Source organism: Capricornis sumatraensis, chromosome 7, assembly GCF_032405125.1.
Source record: "Capricornis sumatraensis isolate serow.1 chromosome 7, serow.2, whole genome shotgun sequence".
NCBI classification, from domain to species: domain Eukaryota; kingdom Metazoa; phylum Chordata; class Mammalia; order Artiodactyla; family Bovidae; genus Capricornis; species Capricornis sumatraensis.
This window is the reverse complement of record NC_091075.1, coordinates 92,166,560-92,185,016: the sequence shown is the minus strand read 5'-3', so window position 1 is coordinate 92,185,016 and position 18,457 is coordinate 92,166,560. Positions and strand designations below refer to the sequence as shown.

Sequence of the window (18,457 nt, the reverse complement as noted above, 5' to 3'; positions counted from 1 at the left end):
GCAGGTACCTTTCACTAGCCAAACCCAACAGGAACTCAGGGGTCAGGGGAGCCCATGTGAAGCAGTCCATAGGTCAGGCTGCAATCTGGGCTCCCCCCTGGAGTGCTGAGCAGAGGAAGGCTCCAGGGGGCAGATGAAGCATAGCTGGCTGAGTCAGGCAGGGCAATTTGGTCTGTAATGGTATCAAACTCCACCAAGCTGGTTTAAAATGAAAGAAATGTATTGCCTCACAAGGACTGGCAGTCCAGAGGAAAGAGAACAGTCTGCTTGTACCAGAGTTCCTATGCAGAGAACTATTATTTCTGCCTTTCTGCTTACCATTCCAAGAGCTGACTTCATCCTTGGCTAAGTCCTCTTAGGTCATAGAAGAAGCTAGCAGCAACCATGGCCACACACTGCCTTGTTCATCCAGCAGGAGAAAGTGGTGGCTTTCCATAGCTTGCCCAACAAAATCTCCTTTTCCAGAAATGCACAACTGAACAATAGAATACAGTAAATGGTTATCAAGAAATTATAATGTTCTTCTGGCTTATTATCAGAATGACATGAATGAATTGAAAACAAAAATGCTGACTCTGGAGGTTTTTGTTTTTGGTGTGTGTGTGTGTGTGTGTGTGTGTGTTTTATGAGATTGCAAGGAGAATACGTGGCTCATGTCCTGAAAAACTTGGAGCTCCCCAAGGGTTTTGGCAAAGCCTTTTTAAAGGGCAGGTGGGAGGCGGGATGGCTGGGTACATGATCAGCTTGTGCACAGTTCTCTGAGTGGCGGATGATGAGGCAGCATGGTGGTGTCATAGGGATTAACATTATCAGTTTTTAGGCCCCAGGAGAAACTTGGGGCTACATGTTCAGGGTCATCAGGTAGGTAACTTCCATTTGGTGGGAGGTTTTCCCATTGGCAAAATAAGTCAGGAAATTTGCGTCAAATACTATTAATTAGGTACTTGAGAGAGTACATAAAGCAGAGGATATGGGTGAAGGCAGGTCTCAGGAATGCCCCCATAGGGTCTTGCTTGGTTACAATTCCCCCCTTTTCTTATATATTCCTCAATCTTGAGGAGAACGAGTTTTGAAGAAGAAAAGGAATAAAGGTTCAGATAGAGAGGTTAATAATAAACTTGACAGAGGTACCCACAGAGTACCTACAGTTTCCTGCTTGGGTTTTGTGTTTTGTTTTGTTTTGTTTTTGTAATTACATAATAAGTTTCTTTTTAATGGCTTGCTCTTTTCATTTTTTTTCTTTTTTTCCTTTTTCCTATAGTCTATGAAGATTACTCCAGGTTGATGGCAAGTTACAAAGTATCTTCTTACTCATTTGAAAATGGACAGAATGGGTCTCAGGAAACAGCTAGCAAAATGAATTTTAAATAATGTATTTACTTTTTGTCCATAATGTTAATTTGTGTTATTTACTATTGTTTTTATAATAATAATAAATAATTTTATTATTATACAGTATTTGGGAAAAGCACCCAGTTAAGCAGGGACATTTTAATAAACTTCCAGTTAAGTTTTGTCACCAAAATTACTAGTCAAACAAAAAAGAAGAGTAGGAAGGAGTTTAGATCTTAGGAATTGCATTAATAATAAAACTACCATTTATCCAACACTTACTATGTGCTAAGAGTTTGAAATACTTCAAAAACCTATGATTCTCATTTCTCATGTATAGAAACAGGCCCTAAGAAACTAAAGGACATTCCCTGGTGGCTCAGATGGTAAAGAATCTGCCTGCAATGCAGGAGACCTGGATATGATCTCTGGGTCTTGAAGATATCCTGGAGAAGGGAATGGCAACTCACTCCAGTATTATTTACCTGGAGAATCCCATGGACAGAAAAGCCTAGCAGGCTACAGTCCATGGGGTCGCAAAGAGGTGGACACAACGCAAGAAGTTAAATAATATAACCAGATTTTTAGAGTTAGGAGTAGGTGGAGCTGAAATTGGAACCAATATTTAGCCAAGTTCAAAGTTCGCTCTTAACCATCATTTTTGTTCACTGGAGTTGTTGCAACCTAATGCACAATATAACCCAAGACTTTACACTAAACTGTGTTTGTAATGACCAAGGCACTGGTACATTTTCCTGCAGAAACTCAGATTGCAGAGTCCTGGATATATGTTAACTGTTCCATCATGCTTTTTATAGGCTTGACTTTAATTATGTTTCTTTGCTCCTTTGTAAATTCTCAGTGATATACATGCATTCTTACATTTCTAAAGCAAACAGCTTTGTCCCACAGTTAGGAAAATGACAGAGATGGAAAGTAATTGCATGATCATCTTTAAGCTCCAGATAAATGTTTATGCTTGTTAAAGGATAGATAAAGCACTGGAAGAGGCTATTTATCCTGGGGTAAATGGTCAGGGGCAGCACAGCAGAGCCCAGGCAGGATGTATAAGGCATATATCCTCATTTTTGTTCTTCTGGGGTTTCCCAGGTGGCGCTAGTGGTAAAGAACCCACCTGCTAATGCAGGATACTTAAGAGACACAAGTTCAATCCTTGGGTTGGGAAGATGCCCTGGGGGAGGGCATGGCAACCTATTCTAGCACTCTTGCCTAGAGAGTCCCATGGACAGAGGAGACTTGTGGGCTGTGGTCCATAGGGTCACAAAGAGTTGGACACAACTGAAGTGACTTAGGACACAAGAAAACAGTACCTGTGATTGCTCTCAGATGAATTTTAGTGCAATCAAATTATGACCATAGTCACCTGTTACTTGGGACCATCTTGCCAGTGCTCCTCCAACTCCATATTACATTTAATGAAGATTCTTTTTAAATCTGAAAAAGTAGAATGCACATTTAGCCAAAATTCCATAAAATATGGAATTTCCTGTATTGGCTATGTGGATCATTTATAAAAACTGATGGCAGATGTCCTCAAATTACTACAGTTTGGCTGTTGTGCCTATCAGCAAAGCAGCTTTTCCAGAGTCTTTACAAACTCTAATTTGCAGTGTAGGCTCCATGCCTGATATGAAGCAGAGAATTCAGAGAAAAGGTGAAGTTGTGTATTGCTTTTTAATCACACACCATATTTCAAGTGAGAATGAGGCTATGCTTAAGTATAACACAGAAATAGCTCAAGTATTAGTAAGAACTAAGTCAAACAATGACCATCCTTGAAATAGAGTCAATTTCACCTGATTCATGTTGTATACACTCTTTGCAAAAGCTTCCTCTGAGTTTCTTCATGCTTTCTCTCAGTCTTTACTGATACTAAGAGTGCTTGAAACAAACGTTCATTAGAGCATTTAAAATTTTAAAAATGCTATAAATGTTTATTCTTTCCTTAACCAAGGTTGGTTGACCAGTGGAATCTCTCAAGGCAATTCAAGCTTGGAAATTTTGTTTTGATGCTAAAATGTGTCTCTTGAAATTTGGTAGATCTGAACTACGAAGAAAGAGCTTCAAAGATTTTCCTATGTTTTTAAAATGTATTTTATAAATTTTTTTGCCTGTACTGAATGACCTCATTTATGTAAACTGTCAGTATTATCATGTAATAAAGTAAATTTATTTTTAAAACAAAGCAAATATATATTTGCTTAGGAATTTTCTATTGTTACCACACATTATTAATAGAAATAAATTTGAACATTATTGCCTTACAAAACCTTGTGTTTTATAGCAACTATCATGAATACCTTTGAAATAGTTCACTCTGACCATAAGTTTTCCTTGGAAACTAAATAATTTGAAAATGTGGTAGACACTTATGAGACTGGCTACTCAGCAGCCTGGCCTTATTTTTTAGCCTCACTCCATGGTGCTAGTGGTAAAGAACCCTCCTGCCAATTCAGGAGACACAAGAGATGTGGGTTTGATCCCTGGTTTGGGAAATCCCCTGGAAAAGGGAATGGAAACCCACTCCAGTATCCTTGCCTGGAGAATCTCATGGACAGGGCAGCCTGGTGGGCTACAGTCCATGGGGTTGCAAAGAGTTGGCCACAGCTGAGCATGAGCACCAGCTGTATTTGGTTGGTCTAAGGTGGGCAATTAATGAATTGGGCCAATTGGAGTCATTTCCTGGGAACTTGGGAACTTGAAATAAAGTTATCCTTCTTTGGGTTCTTGGAGTATACAGATGTGCAGTTCAAAGCTATTGACAGTCATGTTTTGTTCCATGAGCACCAGTAAAGCTAAGAAACTGCTGAATGAGGAACCAAGGTGAGAGATGAATTTCCTGACAGTCTGAATTCCTGTCCCATGCAATCTCAGAGTTTAGCTTCATTCAGTTCCTGTGTGTAGCCTCCATGAGACCTGTCAGTATCTTTATAATGAATTCCTCCTTTGGCTTAAGCTAGTTCTATTTAGATTTCTATGACTTGGAACCAAGATCTTGATTAACTCCAGTGTATTGTGAGATCGTGGATGACAGTTTCTTAAAGCAGACATGACGTCCTTTATGAAACAGTACTATCAAATAATGCCTTCAATTAGAGGAGCATTTCTAGCAACGATATTCCATTTATCACTGTATAGTCATTCAGGATAATGATTACAGGGGAGCGTGGAGATTAAGTAGACGGTCCAGCAAGCACTGATTAGGCATCTCCTGTAATTCTAGGCACTGTACCAACCACTGTGACAAATGCTAAGAAGGAATAGGACGTGGTCCCTTGGACAGTCTACAATTTACTGGGAGGAAATAGCTACTCAGTGATCATTTCAATACAGTTTGGCTGTCTAAGAGAGGCTCAGGTATTATGGGATCAGAGAGGAGGATGACTTAGCCAGTTGAGAAGGAATCATGGAAGATTCTGGAGGGAAATTACATCTGAACTAATGCCTGGCTCTGAGAATAAAGGTCTTTACCCCATATCCCAGGTAAGGCCAGATAGTTCTTGGATCCTTAACAAATTCTACAGAATTTCTTGGAAAGCCTTAGCAGTGGAGGGACTAGTGGGTGTTACTATGAGAGAATATGAGAAGAGAAAGAATGAAGGCTTGATGCCTTGTTTCAGGATGTCCTGTAAATGACAGGGTAAAGTATATGGGCATGTGAGCTAAGATGTTTCTGCTTCCAATACTGTTACAGCAATGAGCTGAGATAGAGAGCTTTTGATTTGCTTCCTGAAGTGGATTATTTCCACTCTATATTATTGCCCATGGTGTTACATAGAGAGTAGAGTAAAATGTTCTGGGTCAAATAACCTATTATTTGGAAAAGGCCCAGGTTTGTGCCAAATTTTATGAAGGAAGTCTAGGACACATTTTAGTGCCCATGGTTTTAAGACCAAGCTATTGCCTTCATGAAACCTTCATTTTAATATAGTCTGCATACACTACATTATGAGAACCTAAATATGTTGGGGCATTGCTGTCATTCATTCACTCAAAAATATTTGTTAACTACCTACTAAGTGCCAAGTACCTTGGGTCCTGGGACCTCATCAGTGGACAAATAGTGACCTCAGGGTCACTAGCTTATGTTGTAGTGGATATAATCCTTCACAGCACTGAATTTAAAACAGGGCTTTTCCAAGAAGTTATGTTATCCAGAGGACACTGTCAGACTTTCAACCTATACCACTGTCTTAGAGCATGAAACTCAAGATGTGCATTCCCAGAACTCAGTATATGGTGAGAGAAAGAGTTTTCTTTCCACCCCCAAGTAATTTACGTATTTTAATAATAACTATCAGGAGGAAAAAAAAGTTTATATTTCTTCTGTGCAAGAATCTTGGTTTATACAATCTTTCTCTTATGACTGGTGAATATGGGTGCTACATTCGGTCATCTGTTCTTCAAAGACTCTTCTATGCCTCAAAGTATTTTTCTGCAAAGAAACCTGTTCCCATGTGACCTGCTTTGCCATGTGAGCACTGACACTGGAACATAACTTGCGAATAGTCTATTCCTGTCTCTTTGCTAATGTGACTGGATCCTGAGAGTGTGTATCTTATAATAACATCTAGTTTGCACTTTTGCAAATCCATTCAACCTTGCGACTGTCAGCTTTTAGTGTCTGAAGTAGTCTGAAATTCTGTATTAGAAAGCTAAATAAATGATATAACTCTAAAAACAAAATCAGCAGTTATTTTTCAAGAGATAAATTATGTTTGTGCTATTGGAAATTTCAAAATGTGGGTATCTAGGAACATTTATACAACAATTACAGCCAGTACTTGTATTATAAAGGAAATGTTATTTAAATGTGTTTCCAAGGACATTTTCTTCCACTTTTTCTTATTCTTACTCGACTTTCAGTTTCCAGGAAAAAAGTGCAACAGAAGTACTTCAGTAGGTGTTTTCCCTCTTCTCCTTTTTCAGCTTATTTAAGTAAAAATAAAAACAACAGAACTTCACAGATACAGAACTCAGTGTTACTTGCTGCAGAAAGGGTAATTATTCTTGTATGGTGTGTGCAGAATATAAAATATTTTGAAGCTCTGTGATCCAAGCTGGATGAAAACTTTTTCATATGCTGGTTTTAGAAAGAAGTGAGAGAGAACCTTTTTCTGACTTGCTCTATAAAGCCATTTTTATATTACTGCCATGTGTAAACTAATTTTAATAAAGCTGTTTCTAGCATATTCTTTTTTTAATACCCTAGGAACATTTGTTTACTCAATGATCCAGAACTAGCAACTCTAAAAAAATAATTTGCACAGTGCTTTTTGTTTGTTGGTTGGTCTTGTTTTACTCCTGAAGATAACCTGGTCTTGCATTGTGTACAGTCCCCCTCTGTCTCATAGCTTCAACTGCACACCAAAGTATCTGAACTCTAATCAATCAGTGGTCCTGATCATTCTGTAAATGGCATAGGGTTGGGAGAAACTTGCTTCTGAACTATTATAACATAAAGGTTCTGAGCACAAGATCATAATTCAGACAGATTTGGGCTTCAATTCCAGGTAAATTACTATGAACCCCTGGGCAAGTTACTTAACCTTACTAATGTTTTCATCAGCAAAGTGAAAAAAAATAATAAATATGGTGGACTGAGAGAATTAGATGAGACCGTGCCAGTAACATGCTTAGCCTAGCATTTGGAATAATTTTAGTATTCTCTAGGTAAAGGTTCAAGTAATATTAGTTATTATTAGAAAGATCAATAATACTAAGGATGATGGTGGTGATGATACTGATGTTCTCTGATCACCCTTATGGAAAACAAGGAATTCTTTTGTGAACTTAAATTGCTGCACTGATAAAGTAAAAGCTCTCTGTATTTTTAAGAGTTCATGATCCCCAGGAATGTCAATCTACTCTTGTCTGAACAAGCCATGTTTAGGTAAAGATTCCAACTCAGTGACTGACCCTATGCAACTGCTCATTTCTCTCCCTGTATTCTTCCTCTCTCCCTTCCCTGTTTCTTCCTTGAAAGTACCCAATGAGAAGAATTAAGGAAGAATTATTACAATGCTATTGAAAGTAATGAAAGGGCTAATAATTTTTAAACTATGCTGAGTTAAGCTTGTCATTTTTGGAACTGGGGTTGGACTTTTACCACTTATAAGCTCAACATTACTTGAATTGAGTATAGTTTGAGCCCAGGCCTGGGAATAACCTCTTCTATTGATTATTCATCGTGTTCTTGCACAGTAAGAATTATCATGCACATTTATACAAGTATGAACTTAAGGCTCAGGAAGCTTTAGTCCCCTGCCAGACCACATTACTAGTAAATCATTGTCACTTGCTTCTTAGGTATATTCCTTGCTTTCCATAAGAGTGCTCAGAAAGCACCAGAATCATCACCACGATAATCCTTAATATTATTGATCTTTCTAATAATAACTAATATTACTTGAAATTTTACCTGCATGTATGTGTGTTAAATTGCTTCAGTCATGTCCAACTCTTGAGACGCTATGGACTATAGCCTGACAGGCTCCTCTGTCCATGAAATTCTCCAGGCAAGAATACTGAAGTGGGTTGCCATGCCCTCCTCCAGGGGATCTTCCCAATCCAGTTACTGAACCCATGCCTTCAATGGCGCCTGCATTGCAGGAGGGTTCTTTATCACCGAGCCACCAGGGAAACCTGAACCTTTACCTAGAGAATGCTTAAAATATTCCAGTCTCTAGACTAAATATTTTGCTGGCACTATCTTGGTATCTCAGACTCTGCAATAAAAGTACAACTGAAATTATCTACCTTCCAAAAGGAAAGAAACAGAAATTTGTTCCAGAGTCTGCCGATTAGCTCAATAAATTCCCCCTAAGACTATGTGGCTGACAAAACTTTGAGACATTTTAAAAAGTGAAAACTGAACAGGAATAAAATAAGAGGGTTCTGCAACAACCAGCTGAATATGTTTATTTATTTTTAAAATTCAGCATCTCAGCCAGGTTGAATAGGCTTAGCTGACTTTTCTTAAACCTGTTAAAATATCTGGAAATAAGAAAGGACATTGACTAAAACACAGATAGGTTGAGCAACAGGGCATGCATACTAACTCAAGGCATGCACATAACACTCTTACTGGAGAGTACTTAATTTGATAGGATAAAGTAATTCTTTGAGTCACAAAAGATATGAGGAAATAAGGAGCCTGTAAAGTATTTGCCTATTCCAGAAGCTTTTGCAAATAATGAAGTATAATACAAACAGTTTTAATTTAAAAACATTTTTCTGATACCCCAAATTGACTCCGCATTGCTCAAGTGCTTTGAATCAATGGAACTTAATTAATTTAAACCTCACCCATCTAGAATTTGTCACTGATTAGGCATGGACTAGGCAGATATTTACCTTCATGAAAATGAAGAAATAGTATTTTTAAAACAACATTCAGTAGATGTCAATGTTATAAACCCTTCCAGTACATTGAAAATGTTATTTCAGCAACAAAACCTTTTTTTCATAGTAATATCGTCACCTCATGTGACATCAGTACATGTTTAAAATCAAACTTGTCATTTTTATAAACTACCTTCAGATCCTAATCCAACTGGTTAAATATTACCAGAAGCGGACAACAGGAATGTGCATAAAGTGTTGTTAAGTGCCCGGAGAGTAGAAAGGAGAACAACATACAGTGTATTTCCTTCAAATAGGAGAAAAGACTTATTCACAAAGTTATAATAAAAAGCCAAATAAGTTCTATTTATTCATCTAGTGAATATTCAGCACAGTTATATGCATAGCATGGTGCCAAGAGATCAGGATAAAAGAATGAATTAGACTTAGCCCCGTCCTACAGAATTTTACTCTCTAGCAGCCAAGAGGAAAGTTTTATACCTACAAAAAATGCCTTGCCAGTATGGACTAGGGATTTAGGGATTAGGGAAGACTTCTCAGAAGAGGTGGTATTTATCTAGGGCTGGAAGAATGAGTGGGATGCAGAAGACAGAAATTTGAGTGCCTGGCTTAGTGCAGATGAGAGCGTCAGGGAATCCATGATTGATTAAGGAGGGGAGAATATGCTTCTTTAAATGCTCTGACATAATGTTTGTATGGATGATGGTGATGAACAGGACAAGTGTACATCCAACCAAAAGGAATATCTGCTTCCAAATGGAATGTATGCTTCCCAATGGGCCAAATGTTCTTTAGGATGTCTATGGTCAATGGATGTGTGGTACCCATTTCATACCATATGGAGTATACCACAAATCAAAGGCACTGTGTATATTGTCAAGAGTACAATAAGTTTTCAGCAGTGATATACTAGATTATTTGACAGTGACATATTGAGTGAGTGAGTGAAGTCGCTCAGTCGTGTTCAACTCTTTGTGACCCCGTGGACTGTAGCCCACCAGGCTCCTCCGTCCATGGGATTCTCCAGATAAGAACACTGGAGTGGGTGACATATTGAGGCCTGGGGCAAAAGGAAAATTGTGAGTCCTTATATACACTTATCAAAACATCCTCTTACATTTGAATCAAGAAAGAAAATATAATGAAAACTCTGTAATAACAAAGCATGACTATACATGTGAATATACATGACTATTAGTCGATAAAGATCTGCATTGCATGCTCTGTTCACAGCCTCTCCTCAGTGCTCATGAACTTGTCCTGCTGGGAACCTGATGGCAGCAGGCCTGGAACTGCAGGCTGACTGAAGGCAGAGTGTTTCTGTTGCATAATAATGCAAGGTTGTAAAATAAATAACCACTGTTTGTTGGTCTTTAATTATAATTTAAATAGTTTATTCATCGTGGATTTTTTTGCATGAATTTTGATTTAAAAAAATCACATTGCACATTATTTATCTTCAGTCCTCTGTTCATTGGCACCTCCTTTAATTTTGGTCTAGAGCAAGTGTCAGGCTCACTCCCCTCATGCTAATGCCAGAGCTGGTTATTGACAAAAGGAAGAAGAAACTAAACGCAGCAGTTCTCCATGCAACTTTTCATAAACAAACAACTACAAAATCTCCTCTACAACTTAGTGAATTTTACATTTCATTATTCCCAATATCATTCTAGAGATTTAATAAGATCTTTAGATTGAGTTTAAATGTGAACTCTTCCTTGCTAGTGAAAGGTATTTGGACAGTTCAGTTCAGTTGCTCAGTCGTGTCCGACTCTTTGCAACCCCATGAATCGCAGCACGCCAGGCCTCCCTGTCCATCACCATCTCCTGGAGTTCACCGACTCACATCCATTGAGTCCGTGATGCCATCCAGCCATCTCATCCTCAGTCGTCCCCTTCTCCTCCTGCCCCCAATCCCTCCCAACATCACAGTCTTTTCCAATGAGTCAACTCTTCACATGAGGTGGACAAAGTACTGGAGCTTCAGCTTTAGCATCATTCTTCCAAAGAAATCCCAGGGTTGATCTCCTTCAAAATGAACTAGTTGGATCTCCTTGCAGTCCAAGGGACTCTCAAGAGTCTTCTCCAACACCACAGTTCAAAAGCATCAATTCTTTGGTGCTCAGCCTTCTTCACAGTCCAACTCTCACATCCGTACATGACCACAGGAAAAACCATAGCCTTGACTAGATGGAACTTAGTCGGCAAAGTAATGTCTCTGTTTTTTAATATACTATCTAGGTTGCAAATCATATACATTCCCTGGGCTTCCTGGGTGGCTCAGTAGTAAAGAATATACTTGCAGTGCAGGAGACATAGGAAACCCAGGTTCAATCTCCAGGTTGGGGAAGATCCGCTGGAGGAGAAAATGGAAACTCACTCCAGTATTCATGTCTGGGAAATCCTATGGGCAAAGGAGCCTAGTGGGCTGCAGTCCATAGGGTTGCAAAGAGTCAGACACGACTGAGCAACTGAGCATGCATGCTCACACAGTTCTTAATCTGTAAATTTGATACAGTAATACCCATTACACCACATGTTGGTGGCAAGCATAATTGAAACACTGCTCATGAAAACTTCTGGCCAGAGCTGGCATTATGGGCACTTGACCTGTGCAACACACTGGACCTTGTTCTAAGAATGGCTCCACACAAGTGCTTAGTACTTTCATTGGGCACCAGAACCCACAAATTATGTAGCTGGTCATAGTCATGGCAAAGTATCCATTCATCCACCGTGATGAATCTTGTTATATTGCAGTTGACTTGTGGATATGTGTGTGTGTGTGTGTGTGTGTGTGTGTGCTCAGTCGTGTCCGACCCTTTGCCACCCCACAGATTGTAGCCTGCCAGGCTCCCCTGTCTATTGGATTTCCCAGCCAAGAATACTGGAGTGGATTGCCATTTCCTCCTCCAGGGTATCTTCTCTACCCAGGTATTGAACCTCCCTACCTCCTGCATTGCATGAGGATTCTTTTCTTGCTGAGCCATCAGGGAAGCCCTGATTTGTGCACACATGCATATTTAGTGATTCTTGCCCTGTGCTTAGCCCATGAGGATATGTCGGTTTAAAGAAAAAACTTTGTTAGTTATGGCCTATATCTCCTGTTTAGGAAAACCAGAATGGAATGGAAGGATACCAGAGACAACTGGGAGGTGACTTTAAATATAATTGTACTTTGGAGAAAACAAACTTCCTTCCCTCTTTTTGAATTGTCCCAACACTGGAGATACACCCAGTCAAGGAAGGAGGTCCCCAGTCCCTCAGAGTTATGTTACCATCCATTAGAAGCAGGGTCTTCCCTGCCCACGTTAAACTGGTCCACTCTAAGGCAAGTATCTCCTTCAGCACCTGCATGCCTCAGTCATGGACAATCTTCTATAGCTCTCAGATCATGTCCTGTCCTTAAGGTATCCATTCGTCAGCATCTTCTGGAGTATCTGAATCACCAAGGGGGTCATGTTTCACAATTAGCCCCTCTTCCATGAACATTTCCCAGCAACTGGGCTGCTTTCACCATTTCAACACCTTAATATGAAAGGTCTGTTTCTTTTTTTATTTTTATTAAGCAATAAAATTGAATGGAATCGAGACGCAAAGTCTGGCTGATGATTTCATTGGTCTGATCCCTCTTTCCTCTAGCAACATTTTTCAGTGGTCAAACAAAAGCTGATAATCTTCTGACCCAAAAAGTCCAAAGGTTTAGGATCACAAAGTCCTGCCTATTCCTGAGAGGGAAGAGAAATATATTTGAGCAATTTCTAGCAGCACACTCATTCACTCTGGGTAAACAATGTGATTTTACTTCCCAGTGGATCACCCAGTGCCATCCTCAGTAAGTCATTCTTCCCCATAGGTGAGGCAGAGGGCATTAAGTACAGTGTAAAGAGCTATTATGTGGAAGGTTTTTAAAATGACTTATCTCTATATTGCAAAAGGATTACCACAATAAGTTAACATCTATCATCTCACGTAGTTACAAAAACATTTTTCTTGTGATTAGAACTTTTAAATTCTACTGTCTTAGCAATTTTCTTTTTTTTTCTATTTTTTTTTCTTTTTGGCTGCATCCAGCAGTATGTGGGACTTTCATTTCCTGGCCAGGGATTGAACCTGGGCCATCTGCAGTGGAAATGTAGAGGCTTAACCACTGGACCGTGGGGAAAGTCCCTGTCTTAGCAATTTTCAAAAATATAATACAATATTATTAACTATAGTCACCTTGTTAAATATTACATTCCCAGGACTTATTCATTTTATAATTGGAAGTTTCTACCTGTGACCACCTTTAGCCATTTCTTATTTTCTAATATTTTTATGTCTTTAGAGTGTGTCTTTAGCTTCCTATTGAAAGGTTCAGGCTGAGATCAAACTAAGCCTTTTCCTTCTGGGTCGTTGTCTGTGTGGAGATGCTCTGGAGTGACCTCAGTAGTCCACCCTGAAGAGGAGACCAGTCAGCCTGTGACCAGAACACACAGGGTTACTCATTCTCTCCCTGTTCCAAGTGCTGCCTCATCCACTTTTCCTTGAAGCAATCTGTGTTGAACACCCTCTATGGTGCACCCATTTCATCTCTGAAGAGATTTCTGTGATTATTCGGAAACTATCCAGTTTAAGAACAGGTAGTAAGGAATTTGGACCCAATCAGTGTCATGCTGGGCCTTCAGAGGAACTCCTTTCCCCTAATTCTTCCTTTCCACTCCTCCTCCACCCACCTCACAGTATTCTTCTTTCAAGTACTCTCTCTCTTCTCCATTTTCTAGGATATAATTCCTCTTTCCTAATCAAAGCCCAGGGCAATTTACAAAATCATTGTAATTCTTTTCAAAGTAGCAAGGGCATTTCTCACAAAACTAGAGCAAATGATTTTAAAATTTGTATAGAGGCACAAAGGACCCTGAATAACCAAGGCAGTATTGAGAAAGAAGAACAGAACTTTAGGAGTCATTGTCCCTGATTTTGGACTATGCTACAAAGATATAGTAATCAAAACAGCAAGGTTCTGGCAGTAAAACAGACCCACAGGTCAATGAAACTGAATAGAGAGCCCAGAAATAAACCCATGCATTTATGGTCAATTAATCTATGACAAGGGAGGTGAGAATATACAATGGAGAAAAGTCAGTCTCTTTAATAAGTGATGCTGGGAAAACTGGGTAGCTACATGTAAAAGGATGAAGTTGAAACATTCTCTGCTGCTAAGTCACTTCAGTCGTGTCCGACTCTGTGTGACCCCATAGATGGCAGCCCACCAGGCTCCCCCGTCCCTGGGATTCTCCAGGCAAGAACACCGGAGTGGGTTGCCATTTCCTTCTCCAATGCATGAAAGTGAAAAGTGAAAGGGAAGTTGCTCAGTCATGTCCGACTCTTCGTGACCCCATGACTACAGCCTACCAGGCTCCTCTGTTCATGGGATTTTCCAGGCAAGAGTACTGGAGTGGGGTGTCATTGCCTTCTCCAGAAACATTCTCTAACCACATACAAATATGAACTAAAAAATGGATTAAAGACCTAGATGTAAAACTGGAAATCATAAAATTCTTGGAAGAAAACATAGGCAGAATTATCTTTGACATTAATCATAGCAGTGATTTTTTTGATTTGGGTCCAAAGGAAATAAAAGTAAAAATAAACAAATGAGTCCTAATTACACTTAAACTTTTCACAACAAAGGGAACCATAGAAAAAACAAAAAGACAAACTGCTGAATGGGGGAAAATACTTATAAATAATATGCCTGATAAAGGGTTAATATACAAAATTTATAAGTGACTCATACAGCTCAACATCAAGAAAACAAACAATTCAATTAAAACATGGGCAGAAGACCTGAAGAGACAGTTTTCCAAAGAAGGAATGCAGAAGTAGGTATGGGAAATGATGCTCAACATCATTAATAATCAGAGAAATGCAAATTTAAACCACAATGAGATATCACTTCACACCTGTCAGAGTAGTGATCATCAAAAAGAACACAAATAACAAATGTTGATGAGAATGTGACTTGGTGCAGCCACTGTGGGAAAGAGTATAAAAGTTTCTCAAAAACTAAGAATGGAACTGCCATGTGACCCAGTGGTTCAACTCCAGGCTATACATGGAAGGAAAATGAGAATGCTAATTTGAGAGGATACATATATCCCAATGTTCATAGCAACACTATTTACAATAGGCAAGATATGGGAACAACGTGTGTCCATCAACACATGAATTGATAAAGACAATGTGATGTATAATATATAATGGAATTCTACTCAGCTATAAAGGACTTCCCTGGTGGCTCAGTGGTAAAGAATCCACCTGTCAATGCAGGAGATGTGGGTTTGATTCCCTGGAGAAGGAAATGGCAACCCACTCCAATATTCTTGCCCAGGAAATCCCATGGACAGAGGATCCTGGTGCATTATATAGTCCATGGGGCCACAAAGAGTCAGACACAACTGAGCAACTGAACATGCACACACTCAGCTATAAAAAAGAATGAAATTTTGCCACTTGCAGCAACATGGATAGACTGGGAAGGCAGTATGCTGGGTGCAATGGGGCAGACAGAGAAAGACAAATGCTGTGGAATATCACTTATATGTGGACTCTAAAGGGTAAATCAAAATGGTGAATATATCAAAAGAGAAACAGACTCACCAATGTGGAGAGCACACTAGTGGTTGCCAAGATGGGGAAGGAAGAAGCGAGGAGCAGGAAAGGGGGGATTGGGAAGGCAGACTATTATGTATGGAATAAATAAGCTACAGGGATGTGTCATAAGGGGAAGCTGGGAGGATCTGCAGCATATTAATGTGCAGTAATAACATGCACGTGGAAATGGAGCAACAAGGGGTAAAACTGAGATCATACTTCTAAAGAAAACAATTGGGACCTGACATTAAATACAGTTGGGAACAAATGAGAAAGAAAAGGAGGAGACAGGTGCAGCTGATGCTGTGAACAAGGGAGATTAGAACACAAACATGCCGTGCGCATGACAGCAAGAGCCAGGCGAGGTGGGAGCTGACTTTAGGGAGAGAAGCAAGTTCTGCTGTACATTGATTGGGTCGCAAGCTGTCTATAGAACATCCAGGTTAAGATGTCTTGCTAGTGGTTGCAATGCCTAAATCATACACAGGAGTTGAAAATAAAGATTTTGCAAGGGGGTGAAAGTGCTGTAAGTGGATGGTATTTCACCATAAATGTAGAGCATCTTAGCCCTCAGAGATATTATGAAATCTTTGAAAAGAAATGAAAATTTGTGTTACAGTACAAAAAAAAAAATGCAATTCACACTCCAAATTGGCTGTTCCAGGGAAAAAAAAATCTCACAAATTAATTCAGTCCATTACTGATGATTTTTTTTCTCTTGAGTGCTCATATGCTAGGAAGTGGGAAAACAAGCTAACGAAACATCCAATCTGGTTTAAACTCAGTCCAATTGTATAATGTAAACAGTTTCTTCCAGAAACTTTCTGCATCACTCAGAATACAAAACAGGCTTTCAGAGAACTGCCATCTCTTCTTGTTTCTTTCACAAAGCTGGTGTGCAGTGGGCAAGGAAAGGGACTTTGGCCCCACATAGATCCTTGGGTTGTTCTGGCAGAAATACCCAGGGCTGTTGGGGGGATGTCCCTTGGCCTGACTGTGATATATTCTACCAGCCTTGGATGCTGTATTCCTATGAAGGCGACCACGTGTTCCTATCTGATGGCCCTGTTATGATCCCAGGGAGCAGCAACCATCCTGTTCATGATGATTTGACTTCTCATAGCTCTTGCTTCTACCCCTCACCCTCCACCTGGCCTCTGATCGGATGGTCCATCACAGTCTCCATAAAGTTACCTATTCTACTGCAGCAGGCCACATGGCTCAATGACTAGCTCTCAACTCAGCACCCAGACCACAAGGAAACTGATGCCTGCAGGGAAATTGAGATTCCTGGTTGGCAGTAGCTGACTATCATGGACAGGGAAGCCGGGGCAGGCTAGTGTCCTCAGTGAGGCAAAAAGAGAAAAGTAAAATGAATACCCCTCCCCCATACATACTCACATGCATTTTCCTATATTGGAGGTCTTTAGGTTTATCAGACCCTCAAAGTGATCTATTACACCATCAAGTATTAACAACTTTCATAGAAATGAAGGTGGAAAAGCTTGGGTAAAGTCTTAAAACCAATTGAGAAGAAAAAAGGTCCAGCCTTGGAAGAGAAAGAAAGGCCAGAGTTGGGAAGAGAACAAAGAAAGTGCATTGGGAAGAAAGCCAAAGGGAAAGAGGAAGGAAATAAGCAGGAGCAGGTGATCTGTGGTGGCACACGCTTAAGGATGAAACTAAGGAAAAGTCAGAGGTTTTGACCTGTTTTCTAGAAAATATAGAAAGTTGTAATTTTTACCCTTTTGCAGACAAGACCTCTGGGAGTAAAGCTCTTAGTGTGTGTATTTAGTCATTCAGTCATGTCTGAGTCTTTGTGACCTTATGGACTGTAGCTGACCAGGCTCCTCTGTCCATGGGATTCTCCAAGCAAGAATACTGGAGTGGGTTGCCATGCCCTCCTCCAGGGGATCTTCCTGACCTAGAGACTGAACCTGTGTCTCTTATGTCTCCTGGATTGGCAGGTGGGCTTTTTACCGCTAGCACCACCTGTGAAGCCCAGTGGGACAGTGACGATCCTCAAAAGCATCAACTTCCTTTTGCTTTAACTATTGCAGTCAATAGAATTGAATTATTAATACTGTTTCCCGGAAAGTTAATGCCAAGACAGGAATACCTTAGTGTTTTATTTTCCCTTCACCTAAAAACAGACTTTAAGATGAGCACTTGGCCACAACTGTTTATTTGGGAACTATTAATAGTTCTAGGATATACAAGTGAGGAAGTGGGGAAAAAATGAGGTAGAGAAATGAAAGAAGCTTCAGAAGGGCATGTTGGTGAGAGAATTTCTGTTGTGGACAGTGAGATTAATCCCATTTGGATCTATGAAGGAACCATGTGGAGTGCCCCTCAGAAGTGTCCCATGAAGACTTGGATTGAGATGGAGTTTCTGTCTACGGACATCTTTGTTACCTGGTTGAGGGTTAAATCCCTTGTACTTTGGGGTGGTCCTGCTCACAGGTAGAGAAATCTCCTGTGCTGCTGGAGAAAGCCTTCAGGCAGAGAAGCAGATACTTGGAGGCATGTGATGTGGGAAGGTAGTGTTTCTATGTCTGTGGAAATGTTGTTCAGGTGGTGGTGGCTTGGGTACATGACTTTCCAGCAATCCTGCCAGCCTCTCTCTTATGTTTCACTGCAGTGACAGGGGTAGAAGTCAGGGGACAGAAGGATGAGAGAGCGGGAGAGAGGAGTGGATGGAAACAAGACACCCTGAGTATGAAGGCAAGCAGTGGAAGCGGCTAGAAATGAGCTAGGGTCCTCGGAGAAGATCCCCACACCATTCTTGTGTCTATTCTCTCCTTTTTCCCTGCCACCCTCCCTCTCATCTTCTCTCCTTCTCCCACTTCTTCCGTTTCTTCTTATAATTGATTTGAACTTAGCTCATCTTTCAGATAATGCCTACCACAAAGTTGAAACACTTAAACATCAGCTATTTTTAAAGACTTTAAAGTATTCCCACACACACACAATAAGATTCTTTCTTTAAAATGACCTCTCTCTAGACTTTCCTGCCCTCCAGGCTGAGCAAAAGCAATCATCTGGCTTCAGCAAATACACACGGAGAATTGCCCAATAAATACAGGTTGGCATGGAAACCAAACCA

At 40.1% G+C, this 18,457-nt stretch overlaps 1 protein-coding gene across 1 annotated transcript in view; it reads left to right on the top strand.

Annotated features, from left to right (window-relative positions):
• The window catches only part of BTC (betacellulin), a 45,643-nt gene extending 44,173 nt beyond the window's left edge, over window positions 1–1,470 (top strand). Inside the window, exon 6 of the mRNA XM_068975602.1 lies at window positions 1,262–1,470. The gene's annotated coding sequence lies outside the window, so the exon portion shown is untranslated. The remainder of the gene's footprint in view (window positions 1–1,261) is intronic.
• The last annotated feature ends 16,987 nt before the right edge of the window (window positions 1,471–18,457 follow it).